We start from the raw sequence: 20,766 nt of genomic DNA, 5'->3' as shown, positions 1-20,766 counted from the left end.
ATCCTGTCCTCCCTGGAACAGGCATGCGCACCTGTGTCGAGCTTTACCGAAGTAACGTGCCCGATCCCTTAGCGAGTCACGATGGCCAGTCTTCTTGTACAAGGTTTTCAGATCGACGCGACATCCCGACTAGGAAACCAGTACAAGGAAGTATCGGCCGATAGCTGGAAGAGCTTGCGCTCCTGGGAAGTGGCTACGACGAATGTACATGAGATTTCGCGGAATCGAACGTGACTCGCCGAGTTTCGCCGTCATTCGCAACCCTGACGACCATTTTATTGTTCCGAACGCGTCGGGAACCATTTTATCGTACTGTACGCGTCGGGTTAATCATTTTACATAAATGTCCTCTAGCATCAAAATTTCTTGAAAACTTCGGATCCGTTTCGCTGTTCTCAATTTTCGAGCTGCGGTGTAAATTCTCCCTGATCGATGTTAAGATTGTGCACAAAACTGGACAATTTGAGAAAAAGAGCTCGAATAATCATTCGAGCCTCGCGGATTGTTTTTATAGTTATTGACAATCGGTGACTAGAAGATGGCACAGAAAGAGGTTACAATAAATTCTGCTTCATTGACTGCTCAGATCATGCACAAAAATGGACACTTTGAAAAGAGGAGATACGATCATCGGCTCGTTTTTATAGTCACCGATTGTCAATAACTATAAAAACGAGCCGATAATCGTATCTCCTCCTTTCAAATTGTCCATTTTTGTGCAGAATTTGAGCGTCAATTAAGCAGAATTTATTGTAATCTCTTTCTGTGTCATCTTCTTCACAGTTACAATTATTTGACTCTTTTTCAATTCAATGATAATTATAATGTATATTGTTTGAACGGGGAGGATCCTTTGTTACAGAGAATGTTACAACAGCGAGCACACGTGGGAAGGATGAAAACACGGAAAAGTGAGAGTAACGAGATAACAGTGAACGGAAATAGAATGAAACACAATCAGTACGAACATGAAAGTTGGATAATAAAGATAACAGTGATACGTGCAAGTAACATTAATAAGAATACAAATAGAAAGAGTAACGGTAACAATTTCACGAATTGCAATAAAATTTCGTACAAGACTTTACATTCATTTTGCGTCTATACGAGCCGTTTATTTTGAAAAAAAGTGGCCTAAGTCCATTTATACTTGAATTGAGATATTTAAGGGAATTGCGTTTCAATGCAATTAAAGATATACGTACAGAATACTAACGAGTCATACTGCTTAAGTGTACCTAAAGCAGTTAAATTTATAGTTCCTATTAAAATAATGGCAATTCTTAAGCGAATAATACGCGTTTTCTTACCAAGAATGGAGTTAGGCCACTTTCAAAATGAACAACCAGATTCTTGAATACAGTAATGTCTCCCTAATTGACGCTCGGATTGTCCACAAAAATGGACAATTTGGGAAGAGCAGATACGATTATTCGAACCTTAAATCCCGTTTTTATAATTGTTGACAATTCATAACTATAAAAACAAAGTCGCAAGGCTCGAATAATCGTGTCAACTTTTCCCAAATCGTCCATTTTTGTGCAGAATCTGAGCGTCAATTAGGGAGACATTACTGTACTTGAATATCGACGGCAAGAGAACAGAATTTTCTTCCGACTTAAAAGAAAGAAATAACATTCCTACCTAACAAATTATTGCTACAAGGATTTAATCCTTCGGTAACAATGACACTTCAGTGAATTACCATTTTCTGAGTCTCATAATGCAATTATTTCTCAATTAGACGATCATCGATACAACGATGTTTGTGGACGTAAGAATGTGTTAACCACTCGCGGGGCCATTTTCAAGAGCCGACGTATCGCGCGTTTATGTGTCGACACGCTAATCCGTCTCCGGTGCTCCTAATCCTGACAGCGCAATAATAAAGAAAGACATTGTTGCTATCTCGACAATGTATCGGAATGAAGCCCGGCCATTTCCTCGGGCATTTTGACCGTGAACGAGTCACAAAGGACGAGACCCGGGGACCATTATCCACACTGGCCCAGGTGTCTCGCGAGGACCGCGACAGGTATGCTAGATGATTAATATACTCGGGCATCGCGCTATAGCTAGTTTGAATAATTTTCACTGTGATGGAGCGCTCGCCGCGCTATCGGTGACACGCGCAAAGAAAACGAGAGAATGCACGAACTGACGAGACATCGTTGTTCCGGTGGCCCCCCATAAATAAGCGGCGAGCTTGATGATCAATATTCGTGCGTCCGGTTGGTCGAACGATCCGACGGATATTCCTAATTGAATTTCATAAGAAGTAAATATTTTGATATACGTCCATGGACGGTCGGCCGTGCCACTTTCAATGCCGCGTTGATTTTTCCCGGTAAGCTATAAAGCGGGTCGGCGGCGTGTAGACGTGGACGTTGCTAGCGAAATTGTGAACGCAAAGGGATTTCGCGTTGAATAAACAGATACTGGACGGTAAATGTCGCGGGTAAAAAAACGTCGCAACGCGAATCTCTAAATATGGCAATCACGATTTTCAAGCGAGACGAACAATTTTTGGGATCAGCTTTCGTAAACGATTTCAACGAAACGGCGGTTTCGTGAATCGCTTCGCAAAAGAGAATGTTAATTAAAAATAAACATATCGTACATCTTGCGGCAACTTGTGTGCAGCGAGATTTAAAAAAGTCCGCGACTAACAGCCGCGAATAAAGATTTCGTTGATTTCATACGATGATATAAACGAATGAATGATCTTCAAACGGTAATCGGCAGACGTTCAAACGAAAAGAAACACGATTTTTCCTCGTCGTCAATTGTCGAACCGAATGCTAAAAATCCCGTACACTCGGGGACGTGTTGTGAACGCGCAACAAAGTGTTCGCGGCATTCGAGCGCGGAGCGCGTTTCTATTCGATCGCGAATTTCGTCGGCAGAAATTCCGATCTCATAAGAGCCGAGGTACAGTTACGGCGCAAAGATTCGCGAAACTTAATATTTCCAGTCACGGTAGCGGAAATAACAGTAACCGGGGGACCCATTCTACTGACCCGAACGGTTCCCACGAACTCAATAAAGAATCTTTTTAATATCTTCACACGAGAGCCGAGGAATCCTTGAAAAAAAAGAGTAGCGTTATCAGCATCTCATTGTTGCGAGGAGAAATAGAAGGAGAGAGACCGAACCAGAGCGAAGAAAGAAAGAGAGATAGAGGGAGACCGAGAGACCGAGAGAGAGAGAGAGAGAGCGAGAAAGAGAGCGGAGAGGGGGGGAGCCGTTGAAATGGCATACCGTCGCGGCTAGGCTCACGATCCGAATAATGTCGGTCGGTGTAGCCGAACGAGGCAACCGGAGGTGTTAGTGGACTATAAAGAAAAGCAGAAGAAAGGTCGGCTCGTGCACGAGCCACACAGCGGGACACTGTTGTCCCCGTGGCCCAGGTGCAGGGCCACCCTCGTGTCCCCTCGCCCCCTCCCCTGGGCCGCCGTGAGTCTCACGGGTAAGAAGCAGCCACGGCAGAAAGGTTACTCGTCGAGGTGGCACACCGGTGGACCGGTAAAGATCGACTCCTCCGGCCGAGGACAAGGCTCACGGGAAATAATGTGGCGACGGTGAACCGGATGCGAGCTTGCGGACCACGAACGAACGTCCAGCGAGCGTATGGGGAACCGTGGAGAGTTGTCTTACCCCGTGTAAGAACCAGATACGATCTCCATCGACTTCTGCCGCCCATTGGGGCCCACCATCGGGACAGGTTCATGCGACGACAAAACCTGTCGACGCTCTCGACACGTCAGCCTTGAAAGGATGATAATCGCCGGTAAGGACACTCACGAAACGGCGCGTCGTTAGACAATCGGACCTGGTAATCGATACGTTATAAATGGTATCGTCCCGGTGAGTCGCGACCCCCCTTCCCCCCTCGGGCGCCGCATGCTCATTCTGCTCCCCGATCGTCCTACGCTAGTTCCATCGCAATAGTAATTAAGTTTTACGGCCGTGGCCTGTCGATCCGAGATATGTGCTCGGTCGCAGACACTTCACCGTTCAGGATCTATAATAACATCCCCCCTAGAACCGCTACTCTTTCTTTCTTTCGCGGAGCGCTTCTACAGCCTGCTCCTAACGGGCGGGTCAAGCACATTGCTATCGTTTGTTCCGGACAGGAATTAGACGCTGCAGGTAGCGTCACTTTTCGGGGTTAATGCCTGAGTCACGAACGGAAACTGTTGGTTTAAGCGTCCCGTTGACGCTGGGTCCTGTTACGCTCCATTTTTATACTTCGCGATTGCATTACTGTGCTCGGATGCTGTGCGATCTTCCATTTTTATCGGCGGATGTACTTTTTTTCTAACGTTGAAATCATGAACGAAACACACAGTTTGAGAAGTGTAGAGTTTGCTACTTTAAATTCCAACTATTCGATCTTGTCCTGAATGCGTAAAATTCGCGGTCTAAGGGTGTCCTAAAATTATGGTATTTCCGGGAAGTGAGAGGTTCCTGAGATCATTTCGAGTAACTTTCTCCTTTGCGAAAATGCAATCCGAGGCTCCGTTTGCGAGTTATTGACGAAAAACAGCGACCAATGAGAGGCGAGCTCCGCTGACGCGAGGCGGACCAGCCGACGAGCGCTGAAAGCCCAGTTTCACTCGGCTGCCTAGCGCTAGGAGAGCTCGCCTCTCATTGGTTACTGTTTTTCGTTAATAACTCGAGAAGGAAGCCTCGGATTGCATTTTCGCTAAGGAAAAAGTTACTCCAAATCACCTCAGGAATCTCTCATTTCCTGGAAATACCATAATTTTGGGACATTTGATTTGAGGCGAAATTCTCCTTTAATCCCTTGCTCTTGAACAACACGTCAGGCTCGTTATGAAGATTTCGAGCATGATCTACTAAACAGATGCATTTTCTCCGAGTCCAAATAAAATTCTACTGTTTTATTATCAACATTAACACTCGGACGACGGAACACGAGTTTATTTAGATCAGTTTCTACAGTTTGACAATTAATTCGAATGTTTACGTGTTCCGTTGAGTTTGATAGAAGAAGTAACCTGCCTATAAAGAGTGCCTTAAAAGATATGTTGAAAGAGATTGATAAATAAAATTATAAACGATCCAAAGCCTGCCAACAATATCGATCAGTCGTTCGAGTGTCAGCCCTTTGACTGTCAATAACACATAACAGACCTAAATTAATTGTCCAACAAATACAAATCTTCTGTCTCGTCTAGGAATTCGTTTCAACGAAGCGCCGATCAACGCAGCCGCGGGAAAAAGCTCGCTGCACGAAGATTTAATCTCGAACAGACGCAACGAAACATTTCCTCAGCATTGATCAGGCTTGAATGCATTGATCAGGCCTCGCCGGTGGAGAGAAGTTCTTCCCGAAATTGTGATCCCGTAAAATTCTCTTACAGAAGTTTCTTTCAATTCGCCGGTTAACCCTCCGGTCGTTCGAAGGAAGCGAAATTTTACGGTATACCGTGTACCCGGATCGAACCGAATCCCCGGCAATTGGAGGCAATCGAGGCAGCCAGACCCCGAGGGGTAGAACTTTCATCTCGATATTCCGTGGAGACCGTGCGTCGCCTTTAATACAGGACGCGACGCCGGCCGGCGTCCAGGATCGCGGAAAAGCGAGGAAACGCGGCTCGGCTTGGCACGGCGAAAGGCGGCGAAAAGAACCACGAAGAAGGGAGGAAGCCCGCGAAGAGAAGGGAGGAAGTCGAGGGAAAAGGGGAGACGGAGTCGGTGGAGCCAGACCCGGCTAGAACGACCGAGCTGGAGCACACAGTCTGTTACTATCTTATTACAAGCCTCCGCAAATGGTCTTCATCAAGGTAAGACCGTGTTCCAGCATCTCGACGCTTCCTTCTTTTCTTTCGTCCCTTCTCCGTAACCCGTTCCACCCTTCTGGTCCGTCGGCGTAGCGCTCTCCATCCCATTTTTCCCTGTTATTTCTACACCATCAGTTCTCTCTCCCGAGAAGAAGAAGAAGAAGAAGACGACGACGACGAAGAAGAAGAACAAGAGAAGGATGAACAAAGGTGGATGACTTTCGTTCGTGGTGGCCGGCGCTGCCGAACAGAGGATAGACCGGCGACGAAGTGGATGCCATATCCTCGAGGATGAGGACCAAAAAAGAGGTCGGTTCGACGTTATTAATCTCGGAATGGCCGTCACGCGCGACGACGACGACGACGACGACGGTCGTGGTGGTTTCGTCGTGGCGCATCAGGATGGATAGATATGGGAGTAGTACCAGCGCCATGACTTCCACAGTTCATTCTTCATGGTCGAATGACTTTTGCGTATATATGTATACGAACGCCGCGGACGATTAACGATCGTACCTTCGTTGCGCTCGTTAAGCGACAGTTCCTTTTTCTTTTTCGTGATGAGCACACGGCCGAGGTGGGGGAGGCGCGCTGAAGAGAAGGTGCAGCGGTAAGAAGAAGAGGAGATGAAGGAGGTGGAGGAGGAGGAGGAGATGAAACTGGTACACACCGAGATCATCCCCTTGGTCGAAGACGAATGATCCGGACCCCAAGCTGGATACATTATCGCTCGTGTGTGCGGCCGCGCAGGCTGTGCACGAGCACGGTGCGACACTTTCGTAGAATCGTGGATCGAGTCCGTGACGACGATGGCGATCTGGAAGAGGTCCTCGTGCCAAGGTCGTACGACTAATAATAACTCGGTGGGCAGGAATCGATTTCCACGGGAATCACGACCCGATACAGCACGGCCACGTACTACGCCGATTCGACTCGCCCTAATCCTACGCGATCTCTCAACAGATCCGGCGACACGGTTTCGCAGCGTCGGAAAGACCGCCGATCGCGGTGGACCATATTTGACGGCTTGCGAAACGCGAGAACGAATTCTCGTGGGCGGCACGGGTGACAGCGAAAGTTCGTTGTTGCTTCATCCGGACCTCGATACAACCCCGCCTTCGCGCGATGAGACCTGGCCAAACGCAATTCGACTGCTGAAGGAGCTCTGACTCTCGGGAGAGATCTCTGGCTGCGAAGGTTTCTTAACCCTTTACACTCGGGGCCATGTTAACACTATGCCGTCCGGTGGCAGCACGCTGGTGCCATGCAAAAGCTATCTGTTGTATGCCGGTGGTAGCACTTTGGTGCCATTTTAAAAAACTGAAATAAGATTTGAACTATATTTCTTGGGTGTTAAAAGGCTATAGCATTATAGAACTATAACTATAGCATATATAACTATAGCATTGTGCTCATTTAACTAAGGATTAAGTACGAAGATACTTGGATGACATATCTTAATTTTAGGAATTTATATTTCCGCCATCTTCGACATCTTTTTTTAAATCTAAAATTTCCAAGCTACTATGCCGGCGTCAAACAAAAGAACCATATTTAAAATTTGCGGACGGCATAGTGTTAACTGTAAATTTAAATTAACCTTCCCGATTTATGATATTTCCATTTTAACGACCAAGTGCATTTTATGCATGTGGAATTGAGTCTTGTGACTCGTACAACAGTTTGACTTCTAACGATTCCTTATACGTAAGCTTTGTTATTATTATATTACAAAAACTATCTTGGAACATAGTGACAATTTTCGCGGTGCCTCGGAGTCACCACACGAGTGCAAAGGGTTAATTTATAAGCAACACTATTTTTTCCAAGATGAAAATCCATGAGAGTCAAGCATGATCTTTTTTCTCTTATAATAGTGGAGCAGGCTACCGTGGGATGACCACTTACTGTGCCTTCGGTTCTCGGACATGATTAATTTGATATTTATCGACTAAGACATATCGAATTTTTTTAGTAAAAAGTGAACAGAATAAAATGATGAAATAATTGAATATGTCTCATTCGATACATATAAAGTTAATTTTATACCGGAGAACGAACGAAAGCCTGAGCAATTGTATTTATTCGATAAAGATAGACCGGCATTAGCGAATGAAATTTCGCCCAGTCAGAGCTGTCACTTGGCCTAAATAGCTCTCTTAAGTCAAATATTCGTTGTTGCTTCATCCGATTTCGGGCGAACCGTGTCGCGTTATGTCAGCCTAGAGCATATTCGAGTGATCGTTGTGCAACTGTCGTGCAACGTGTTGCGACACACGTGTAACCATTATAGGCAAGAGTGATAGAGCCTAAATGGAACAGATTTGATGGAAGTTTGATCTCTTTGACATTTACTGTGTTCACCGAATCATTCTGTGGCCCTCGATTTTACTCGAAACTACACAAGTTTGAAAAATGCGAGGAAACTAGCACGCTAACAAAAATGAATTACGTCGCCAGTCTTCGTCTACAAGAAATCATCGTCCTCAAAGTCACATGAAATCGCTCGCGAAAGTAAAAATCTTCAGCGAGATCCTCGATCTTAATCGTGAGATCAAATATATTCCGTAATTAATTGCAATTATGTCCTTAAGCAAAACCTGATAACGATCACCGTAAAAATCACGTCGATTTTTTTTCGATTACGAGCGAAACGAACGACGCTCGGAACGCGCGAAAACACGCGATCCCGAACGTTTCCTTCCAGAAAAGCGTTTTCCCGACACCGAGATCCGCGTTCAGCAAATTACCAAGCGCATCCTTGAATCCGCGTGAATCCACTTCGATCGACGGCGTTCGAGCGAATGAAACGCGCGATGGCCGCCGATCAGGGGATACTTAGCCCGTCGCGGCGGTTCCATTGGATTTATAGAAAATGGAACGTGACCGGGCAACCGTGGACACACACACCGGCGGTCGTTACATAATTTTCAATTAGCCGGCTCGGCGATTTTTTTCTCGTTCCTCTCGCGCAAATAATCGTGAGAGAATCCTGACAACAATCGTAGGAAGCGGTGGGTAGGGTATGATCAGGCATGTACGAAGATCCACGGGCACGTACCAATGGTGATCGCGGGGGATTTCCTATGTGTCACGGTTCCGCTCTACTTTCTGACGAAAAACGAGGAACACGATTGGAAGCAAACACGAGCAACAGGCAGATCGATCATCTATCCTCTGAATGGATAGAGTCATGTCTCTCTAATTGACGCCCGGATTCTCCACGAAAATGAACAATTTGGGAAGAGGAGACACGATTATTCTAGCTTCGTGGTGTATTTTTATAGTTATAAATTGTCCACAATTATAAAAACGAGCAGCAAGGTTCGAATAATCGTATCTCCTCTTCCCAAATCGTGCATTTTTGTGGACAATTTGAGCGTCAGTAAGGGAGACATTACTGTAGTTAGAAATTAGAGTCGCTCGATGTGTTAAAGATCGCGCGATTCAATTCTGCGGCATGTATTACTTTGAATGCGTAGTACGATACCTGAGATGATTCTTTCTAGGTTCGCATTTGAATCGTACATTTTTTAGTCTTCGGTTGTTCTACTAATTTTGAATTTTAATTAATATCTCTATGCACAATGGAAACGATCTGCGTCAATCGCAAGAAATAGAAGTTGAATACACTTCTATTTACAATTTGCCTTTTATTTCTCTCCTAAATGCATAAACTTCGTGTTCTACTCATCAGATCCAACACTCGCTCGCAAAAGTGACTTGACTTGTCAACGTTCGCGAGAAGTTTTCCGTGAAAAGTGAAAAATCGCGAACGTTCGCGTTCTATATTTCGTATTATTGAAAAAATTCGATATGCATCGACGATGTTTGAGTCATTCCAGATTGCACAAGGGAACACCATAAACTATACTTCGATTCTAATTTATGCAACCTATAAACCAATAAACATCCCACAGATCAGCCATTGATGAAGCTAGAATCGCGCGATCTTTAACACATCGAGTGACTCTAATTTCTAACTACAGTAATGTCTCCCTTAGTGACGCTCAGATCGTCCACTAAAATGGATAATTTGGTTTTAAATGGCTTTAAATGGATTATTCGTGCCTTGCGGCTCGTTTTCATAATTGTGGACAATTTATAACTATAAAAATAAACCGCGAGGCTCGAATAATCGTACCTCCTCTTCCCAAATTGTCCATTTTAGCGGACAATCTGAGCGTCAGTAAGGGAGACATTACTCTAGTTAGAAATTGGAGTCACTCGATGTGTTAAAGATCGCGCGATTCTAGCTTCATCAATGACTGATCTGTGGGATGTTTATTGATTAGGTTGCATAAATTAGAATCGAAGTATAGTTTATGGTGTTCCCTTGTGCAATCTGGAATGACTCAAACATCGTTGATGCATATCGAATGTTTTCAATAATACGAAATACAGAACGCGAACGTTCAATTTCTTCTCTTCCCAAACTGTCTACTTTAGCGGACAATCTGAGCGTCAGTAAGGGAGACATTACACCGTAGATGCGCCGTTCGGACTTCCTCGGACCCGCCGCGAGCGTTTAGCATTTTCTATTACATTTGCATTCCATTGTATCGATCGTTTCGAGTATAATTGTTCCGTGTAAGAGAACACCGTGGAAGATATATAGGAGTAATTCGAACGTGCCGGCCGGGTCTCGCACAGAGAGAACCAAGAGAGAAAGGGAAAGAGAAAACGGGAGAGAGAGAGAGAGAAAACAAGAGAGAGAGAGAGAGAGAGAGAGAGAGAGAGAGAGAGACATACACTCCCGGGATCGTTCCCCGAGATCGTCTAATGGCGTTAAAGCAGAAACTAAGCACCGGTTAGAAAATTTACCGTTACGAGGGGGCCGATTACCATTCGAGATTAGTTCGCGGGCCCGGAGATCGCGTCTATATCTGCCCGTGGATGTTATACGCTCCTTTTTCTCGTGCGTTCAAGATTAAAACGGCCGGGCTCGCGTGCGTTTCATCAACGGTAAAGTTCCATCAATTCGCCCGGAATTTGTATCTGCCACGGCCTCACGATATCGTATCGCTGCTCCCTCCCCCTCGCCCCTCCGCCTTGTTCGACCAGTTCGTAAATCGTTGTACCGCGATCCACCTTCGCCCAGGAATTAACCATAAATTGTGCAATCGGACGGAATTCAAATTACGCCCCGTTATAGCCGACCACGGCTCTCCTTTTGCCAATTTCCGGACGCGATAACAGTAAGAGGAGCAGGATTATCGTCAGGAGGGGGGGAGGGGGGATGCTGCGAGCACCTTCGGGCTGCCCACTTCGCGAAATATGCGACACCCGTTTGACCAACGAATTTATTTAGGGGACCGCTTGATCGCCGGTCGAAAAATTGTATTTCTCGCGTCGCAGCCATTGCGAAGCATTCTAAGCGAAATTATGCGTTCGTGTCTGTTTCTACGTTCTGCAGTTGAGTTTATAAAGAATCTGGAAGTGCGATGAAACTAGAAATGTGAGATCCCGGAGCAGTTCTGCGACTATGCTTTCTGATAAGGTTCGCGAAGATCGCGGACTTTTTGTGTACTTCTTTCTTCGATTTATTTATATTTTTTCGCGTGCAGATACATACAAAGCAGGTCGTCGTTTATTCGAAAACGATTCAAATGATTTAAATTTAATCGATATCTATGGAAAATTGATTAGCGTTGTTTCAGACGTTGGAGATTCGAGGAACGCCATTTTTTAAGACTCGATAAACGTTTGAAAATAATTTCTCTGTCTCAAGAACATTCGTTATAATTTGGACTGTTTAATACTTTTCTATTACTCATTGATTGCTTCTATATTTGAGCAAAATAGAGAAATAAAGGAAAGTAGAGAACAGCAAAATAAAGCAATTTGAGCAAAATAAAGAACATTCATTATAATTTGGACTGTTTAATACTTTTCTATTACTCATTGATTGCTTCTATATTATGAGCAAAATATCGGGAAGACCATAAATTGTTACTACACCAGCTTTGCGTACCAATAAATCTAATCTTAGATCGAGAACTGATACCGTTGTTCCACCCTTGGGAAGATAGATCATAAGCGATTATTAAGACGCTGTTTCTCCGTTTCATTTCCGAACGTCGAAACTTCGAACGCAGCGCTAAACGAGTCAGTTCGAGAAAGTCGGACGTACAGTTACGTCCACATTTCGTTGGGCGTCCTGTAGCGTCTTTAATATTCCGTTAAATCGGCGTTCGACGTCGGCTGACGTCACGAAAAATCCGGCTCTTGCGTCAAGCAGTTTCGCGTGCCACGAAAAAGTCACGAGGTTGAAATCACGATCTCATTTCTCATTAACCGAACACCGTACGGCCTCGAGCGAGCCACGATGAGCCCGAGAACAGTACGAACGAACCAACGAACGAACGAACGAACGGCCCCCGTTGATCTGATCGGCTTCGCCTTTAATTCGCTGTATAATGTTACGCGCTATTGTACTTAATTCCGCTGGTCTCTTACGGTACCAGCTTCGCCGGAACACCCTGGTACAGGGGATTCTTTTATTGCTAACTATAATAAATAACCGGTGCTGCCTTCGCGGATACGCCGAATATGGAAGATTCGCCGTGAATTGAATCGCGGTCGTCCTAGCGGAACGCTTCGATTCCTCCGGGCTACGATATTGCCTTCTGTCGCGTATCTGGATCGAGACCAGCCGAAATAGCTTTGGAAATTCTCGACTCACTGAAACGTTTAACATCCGATAGGATATTCAACTTCGAGGCGTCTCGTGGACGGTGGGTTATCGATATTTCGCTGCTTTGCGTTCGAGCAGTACGGCAATGTCTCCCTAACTGACGCACAGATTGTGCAGAAAAATGGACAATTTGGGAAGAGGAGATACGATTGTTCGAGTCTGGCAGCTCGTTTTTATAGCTGTCGACTAAGCTGGAATAATCATACCTACTCTTCCCAAATTGTCCATTTTTATGAACGATCTCTGAGCGTCGATTAGAGAGACATTACTGTATTTTGGATCGTTGCGAGACTTTAAGCGATGAGTTAACTAAGGCTAAGAAAATTGATTTTTCTATGTTGTTGTGACCACTGCGGAAACGTTTTGAAAATATCCGAGAAACAAGCGATGAAACGAATTAAAGGATATATTTTTCTAAATGCTTTCATTTTCCTTTGAGCTACTTTCTGCGTGGAAAATGTTTGACAACGAAACGACGTTGTAAAATATAGTAAATGTAATAATTAAATTGCAGACTTTAACTTATCAATCGCGAGAAACTGAGGTAAAATGTAAATTGACTCGGTCTCTTAATCATTTCAACGAGTATTTAATAAATATAATAGTTACACTGCAGACGAACATGCAAACGAAAATTAATTGTATCAATTGCGAGCAACTAGACTTGAATACAAATTTATTATTAGCTACAAAAAATGGCACTGAGTGCGAGATAATTTCAATCATCACGTGCGCAGCTAAGCTTAATAATTACACCGTAGACCTCCATGTGAAACAAAAAATGTGCCTGCATTAAGTGCTAGCAACAATAAAAACTAAGGATCATAAAATCTTGAAATTTGTCTAACGACGATCCGAAATACACGAAATCCGTGGTCCAACGATAACACCGGTCCCCGATCAAAGTATTTAAACAGTATCATCCGAACCTATTTTCTGCATTCGATCGATTGTTTATGATTACTGTTATCCGAATATCGGGGCTGTTGCAAAAGCGAACCGAAGGTGCCATTAACGCGGCTTAATAAAACGGCTGCGACAACCTGTTACCGGTCATCGGATTATTTCGGTGAATAAAACGGCGAACGTCGCGTGCACGACCCGCCTTCTTTGTTCGTCGGACAGAAAGAATGTCCGAGGTGAGGAAACCGAGGAGGATAGACAGAGAGAACGACGTCGGAGGGCGGAGGAAAAAAGATGAATAGGTCACCGACCGACCGGTTCGTCGGTTGGTCGGTTGTCACTGACAATTCCGCCGAGCGACAGGTATGCCTACATTATTAGAGGAACTAGGCCAATAGTGCAGGTTCACTAAACCACCGGCGTGCCGGATTATACCTTTATTTTCGTTGCTTCCGGGACCGGATCCCGAAAACATTTCAGGTCACCAGTGCTACGACCGAATTACACCGAACCGTGTCTCGCGTGCACTTATCGTCATTCATCCGCGATGGCCTCGCTTTGTGCGCGCTCCTGTGCTTTCCGTTCGCTCGACTTTGTTCGCCTCCGAAACATCGCGCCGATGAATCAGCCGAATGATTCGAACAGGACCGGGACAATTTGGAGGAAGCGTTTGCGGCCGGTGTTCCTTTCGCCTGAATGCTGAATAATGATCGCGGGAAGGGACAGCTGTTGCCGGATTCCCAGAAATTCTGTGATTTATACGTTTTTATATGTTATTCCGGCGAATGAGTGGTCGGACAATTTGTTGGACGAATTAATTGTGGAGATTATTGAATTAGTTCACTGATGTACGAGAATTCGCTTGATTTCTTTCAATTTTGTTTTTCAACAACGTGCGATCAATAATTTATTTGAAATTAATTTATTTCTAATGGTACTTTGAGGTCCATAATTGCAGCAAAATTTTCAGATTCGACATTTTCCCTAATATAATTTATTTCTAATATTATTTCTATATAATATAATTATATAGATCAATTGTTCGGGTTATTAATTCAGTTTCCCGATGTACGAGCCTTCGCTTAATTTGTTTCACAACTTCGTTCTTCAACAACCTACGAGCAATAATTTATTTAAAATTCTAATGGTACCTTGAGGCCCATAATTCCAGCAAATTTTCGGATTCGACATTTTCCCTAATATAATTTATTAGACAAATCAATTGTTCAGGTTATTAATTCAGTTTCCCGATGTACGAGCCTTCGCTTAATTTGTTTCAACTTCGTTCTTCAACAACCTACGAGCAATAATTTATTTAAAATTCTAATGGTACCTTGAGGCCCATAATTCCAGCAAAATTTTCGGATTCGACATTTTCCCTAATATAATTTATTAGACAAATCAATTGTTCAGGTTATTAATTCAGTTTCCCGATGTACGAGCCTTCGCTTAATTTGTTTCAACTTCGTTCTTCAACAACCTACGAGCAATAATTTATTTAAAATTCTAATGGTACCTTGAGGCCCATAATTCCAGCAAAATGTTCGGATTCGACATTTTCGCTGATATATTTCAAAACAACTGCAAAAATAAAGTTTTGAATCTTTAGTTTTTCTACTTTTAATCTATATTCTCAAGAATATTTTGGAAAATTAGTACAGTCTGTACAAAAAGATTTACAACAAAGTTGAAAACACAGAGAGTCTTACAACAGCATTGTGATCGACAGAATGTTCCAGCAAGCGCAACTTCGAGTTCGATGTCGAACGAGACGCGGGTGGAAGTTGTAGCGGTCGGAGGAGCGAAGTTTTCGCGCGTTTTCGTCGGGGTTCGTTAATGGATACGAGGATGATGATCGGGCAGGGTAACGCGAACGAAATCGAGTCGGTCGATTAACGTTGTGGAACCCGTTCGTGAGCTCGTGCAATACGTGCGACGAGTCCAAAGCTCGTTGCTCCGAGGAGATTCGTGCGCGCATTGAAATTCCCTCCGATCTCGGCCGGGCAGAGTAGCCGATTTTTATCGAGAACACGACTGGTTACCGTGCAGAGCTCATAAACCGCATTCGACATCGGGGCACGGGCAGCCACGTAAGGAATACGAAGTATCACAAGGTAAACCCATTCGTGGTATTTCAATCGCCTGGACAGAAACCGTTCGAAACCCGTTCAGACCTCGGACCGTACGCAACGAGACTCTTGTAAAACCGTGCCGCGTGTGTTCCCCGACGACGTCGCGTGTCCACTACATGCCCATCAACGTCGTATATGTTTGTTTAAAAAAAAAGTCGCCCAGCGTTGCTTGCTCCGCGAAGCCGCGCGTCTTAGACGACGCGCGCGATACGGGGCTAAATGTAAAATCGAATCATCCGAAATCACAAGTTCCGACAACTTTTCCTGTAACAAATGTCTACATTTTTAAAACCATTTTAAACAGACACACGTTTAATATTATATCATTTGATTGTATCGTTTAATATTATTATCATCCGAAATCACAAGTTCTGTCAACTTTTCCTGTTACAAGTGTCTACTTTTTTAAACCATTTTAAACAGACACACGTTTAATATTATATCATTTGATTGTATCGTTTAATATTATTATCATCCGAAATCACAAGTTCTGTCAACTTTTCCTGTTACAAGTGTCTACTTTTTTAAACCATTTTAAACAGACACACGTTTAATATTATATCATTTGATTGTATCGTTTAATATTATCAGATTTTATGCACGCGTGGTTGAACTCAATTTTGAAACAAATGTAAATATATTTGATTCGTACCATTTTTATTTTCATCGCAGAGTCTATCGTAGATAGTATTGAAATTTATTAAATTTAATCAGCCTGTCGGTGCGCACAAATCTGAAAAGGAAACAAATCCGAACTAAATTCTTGACTTACAGCAGCACTGCAATGAAAGCAGTAATCTTTTTTTAAAGTTAGATTTTAAGCGTCCTAATTGCTCGACGAATTTCATGTTAACGCCAATGATCAATCTGAAATTTAACTAGAAATAATACAACATTTGAACGTAAATTAATGAAACGAATTAGATCAACGAATCCCCAATTAAACGAACAATCTTTGTGTGCGAGAACAAAGTTCACGGCGTCCTCAACTTTACGGACGAATTTCGCAGAAAAATGAGCGGCACGACTCTAATCGACTGTAAAAAATCCGGAAAGACGGCGACCCGACACGCGCCGGCAATTACAATCGAGCCCGGTTTCCCGAAGTTCCGGCAGCGTGCCGGGTAAATCCGGGAAACCGACGTGAAATCGATATTCTTTCGTTTTTCGTGACGGCTCGTGGCACTTGCCTCCACGCCGGCCGAAGATTATCGAACGTTTCTATTCCGGTGTTCATCCGAGTCGAGTCAACGACCGGTGCGAATCGAATTCTGTACGGTTCGCGTCCATTCACGTCCGCGAATCGTATCCGAATTCCGAGATAATCGTGGGAGGAACGAAAATCGTACGTGTAATACGGCCGGGCTCTCCTCCTCCGAGGATTCGGCTGTTGTTTCCGTGACGTTGAATTAGCACTCGACGCATGGAACGCGTGCACGGAATATTGGAAGCCGTATCGGTGACGGTGTACCGCAAACTCCTTTGCGAATGGCAGCCCGATGCCTAGGCAACCAGTTTCGAAGAATTGGTATTCTATTCCGCCGCCTATATTCTTGTCAAGCAGATGCGCCACCTTAAGCTGTCACGCAAACGGTTTTATCAATATTTAACACGTTGATTGGCGGCCGGAGATCTTCCCACGGCAGGCCAGCGCCGTTTCATTTCAGCTGATCGGGCTACGTGATGGAAAAATCATTAATTCCTTGCGCTTCCTCGTTGCCGAATCCCCTGAATCGCATTTCCAGAGGATGCCGGCGTGATAACTTTAGCGCAGGAGCCGCATTAAAATCGATGTTAACGTCGTATGCCATTGTACAACTTGTTCCATTGTTGAAATCAAATGGAGAACACCGTGATAAGATTCGTTCCGACGTTGTTACGTTAACGTGAACGGCGGGCTAATAAGAAACCGCGTTGCTGAAACCGTAACAATAATTGTATTTCATTGAAGTTATTATTTTACGTTGAACAGATTTGCGCAGGATAGCGGTCCGCTTTAATAACTAGGTTGTAGATTTAATGTTGAATCAAAATCGTCTCGAGTCGCTGCAAGAATCGCGGAACTGTCGCTGCAATAAATTTGAATAATTCAAGGAACTTGCAATATATATTAATATAATATAATATAAATAAATTTAATATAAATATATATATAAATATAATATAAATATAATATAAATAAATTTGAATAATTCAAGGAACTTGCAATATATATTAAAATGCAATATATATTAAATTATATTTGACATTTTTACCGCGCGTTGTGTTTCACGCATTTATCTTTCTCGCAAATCAAATTCTCGGACTATCAATAATTTCAGATGTTATCAATCGCGGCATGGCGAACGAGAGAACGAACGACCAGGAAAGAAACGACGAAGCGACTCGTTTCTAGCGACGGAAAATTCGCCGAAGTCCAAGAGGAAATCCGCCGGAGATCATTGGAATTTTCGAGCGGCGCCGTTTACCGGGAATGAATAATTGATCGCCTTTTTTTCGAGCTCCCCCGGTACGGTGAATACAGAATTTCACGGGTCGATGGGCCGAGACTCCGTGCTCGATATTTTTAATAGCTCTTTTCCAATACCGGGCTCCGGCTCGGTGTCCGACGAGGAAGTCCTCCTTTTTGTAACGTTATGCGAACGGGCTGCCTCGTTTGACACACGATAGCTTTTAAATAGTCCGACGCTCAAAAGATACACCGTCGTACGTACAGTGGTGTAACGGGTTACGTTCGTTGACACCTTTCGACACAGGCGACACCGTCCTATAGCCAGCCGAAATTTTCAAACATCGACGAGAGCCACGCCGAAAATACGGCTACGCCTTTGTACATTATTCGAGCGACGATGTTCGTTCGAATATAAAATCGTTGGTGCCATTTTTAGATGAACTGACATTTTTAGACGAACCGAGAACGTCGTACGTTCCGTTGGATTAAAAATGAAAGGAACAGCTGTTTGTTCTGCGATGCAATCGTTACGAAATCATTGTGCAGCACTGATAAAATTCGTAGGAATATCGAACGATCGGTGCCATTTTTGGATAAACTGGCATTTTTAGACGAACTGAGAACGTCTTGCATTCCGCTAGATTTTCAATGAAACAAACAACTGTTTGTATTGCGATGCAATCGTGAAATCCGCAGCATTGCGCGGCTGACAAAATTCGTAGGAATATCGAACGATCGGTGCCATTTTTGGATAAACTGGTATTTTTAGACGAACTGAGAATGTCGTATATTCCGTTAGATTTTAAATGAAACGAACAGCTGTTTGCATTGCGATGCAATCGTGAAATCCGCAGCATTGCGCGGCTGACAAAATTCGTAGGAATATCGAACGATCGGTGCCATTTTTAGATAAACTGGCATTTTTAGACGAACTGAGAACGTCGTACGTTCCATTAGATTTTAAATGAAACGAACAACTGTTTGTATTACGATGCAATCGTTGTGAAATTCGCAGTATTGTGCAGCACCGACAAAACAGAAATATCGAACGATCGGTGCCATTTTTTAGAAAAACTGCGAAATTGACGACTTTATGGATTCTATTAGGTTCTAGATAAAACCAAACGATTCATATATCGCAACGAATTGCTTAGAAAAATCCGCAATCCGCGTACTTCAAACTTAAGCGAGACTTAAGTCATTACTTAACTAGAGCGAATCATTGTCCCGCACGGTTCGCATCGCCGGCAGAAATGTTAGTATAAAGCCGAAATAAGTGAAACGTGGGATACATTAAATCCACGAATCTCGGTCTCGTGGGTACCGGATCTGGGAATCCAAATACCGCGATAAAACCCGGAGACCTTCCGTGAAGGTATTCAAAACTCGTCGGCAAGATGGCGTGACGTTATCGCTGCCGAGGACAGATACGCGGCCGTGCAAACAGAACCAGATTAATCCTTGCCCATTAAACAAAGATTACCGACGAATTCCATAACCCCTCTCCAGTCCGCGTCTCCTGTCAACTTGCTATTACAATTCCGTCGAACAAATCCGATCGAGCAATTGCGAAACATTCCGCAGGAGGATTTCCTGCCCTAATCGTCTCGCGAGCTCGTTGCAGACGTAGCCGCCGATGGTACCCGAATAATAACAACCTGCCGGGTGCCGATCGGGAGAAAAAAAAATCGCAGGGAATTCGTTCGCGAGACGAGACGAGACGAGACGAGACAAGACGAGACGAGGCGAACGAGATGGAATACCGGGAACGATTATTATGGTTTTCAACGCTCTGGAAGCCGAAGTCGCTCGTTTAGGCCCGAGAAGAGGCGGTCACGCGACCCGAATTCGTGTCATCTCTCGGTTTTTTTACCGTTCCGCGGCGGGCCTACGTGATCCAAACGGCCGCTCGAGCGAGGAACCGAACGCGGAGAGCCGCGACCGCGCACGCACATTGTTACACCACGGACGAATTTCTTGCCCAACAACGATTCCTCCGGCCGGGGTACTTTCACTGCGATAATATGCGGTGCCCGGTTTAGATTTTTGGTCGCTCGATTCACGAAACGGTCGACGCTAATCGGCCGGCTCTGCATGCATCGTTTGTCTCGGCGTGCAACTTTTCAGGAACGGCACGGCGCGACGCGGTGCGGGAATCCTCTTGCACGCCATTCCCGATGATCGCGTGTCGTGCCAAGAAGTTGTGCGACACCGTTTTACAGGGCCCGCGGAATCGTACTAACTACCCGCGCGATAACGAACCCGAGCCACGGGCAGAAATGAACAGAACCAAAGAAAACTCTGCTTGTAATTAGCCGGAGCCAATGGAATCCGACGTGGTCGCATCGGAGAGCCTAACCGCTCGTTGCTTTCGATCCAACCGACGGAATTATCGTGCGCGCCGTACTCCTTCATTTTTCGCGTCTTCTTCAGCTATGCTTGAGCTGCTCGAAGAACTCTTTCGATCGAAGACGCTATTGTTTCGGAGCGTCACGAAGAACATCCGGATTATCGCCTTATCGCTTCGGATTACGATAATCGTTGCGTATTCGGCGGGATTTCGCAAGAATCTGGGGGTCTGTAAAAAATTGCGTTAATTGCAAACAGGTACGAGAATCGGCGACGCACGAAGGATACTGTTCTTTGTGTGCATGAATGTATTACTCGCAGCTAGAGCGATCGGAAGATCTCTTTGTAGTACAAAAGTAAAAGCTGGTACCGTAATGTCTCTCTAATCGACGCCCAGATTGACCACGAAAATGGACAATTTGG

The 20,766-nt window shown here is 44.4% G+C and overlaps 1 protein-coding gene and 1 long non-coding RNA gene across 2 annotated transcripts in view; one reads left to right on the top strand and one right to left on the bottom strand.

The window, feature by feature from the left end:
• Positions 1–20,766, bottom strand: part of LOC117217987 (uncharacterized) — an 85,359-nt gene that overhangs the window by 61,229 nt on the left and 3,364 nt on the right. The gene's annotated exons all lie outside the window — the stretch shown is intronic.
• Positions 3,297–13,345, top strand: LOC143260251 (uncharacterized). Its single transcript, XR_013034390.1, has 2 exons — positions 3,297–3,790; positions 5,205–13,345. It is a non-coding gene; the product is annotated as an uncharacterized LOC143260251 (long non-coding RNA).

The sequence above is a fragment of the Megalopta genalis genome, chromosome 1 (assembly GCF_051020955.1).
Source record: "Megalopta genalis isolate 19385.01 chromosome 1, iyMegGena1_principal, whole genome shotgun sequence".
In the NCBI taxonomy this organism is placed as follows: domain Eukaryota; kingdom Metazoa; phylum Arthropoda; class Insecta; order Hymenoptera; family Halictidae; genus Megalopta; species Megalopta genalis.
This window is presented reverse-complemented; position numbering and strand designations above follow the sequence as displayed.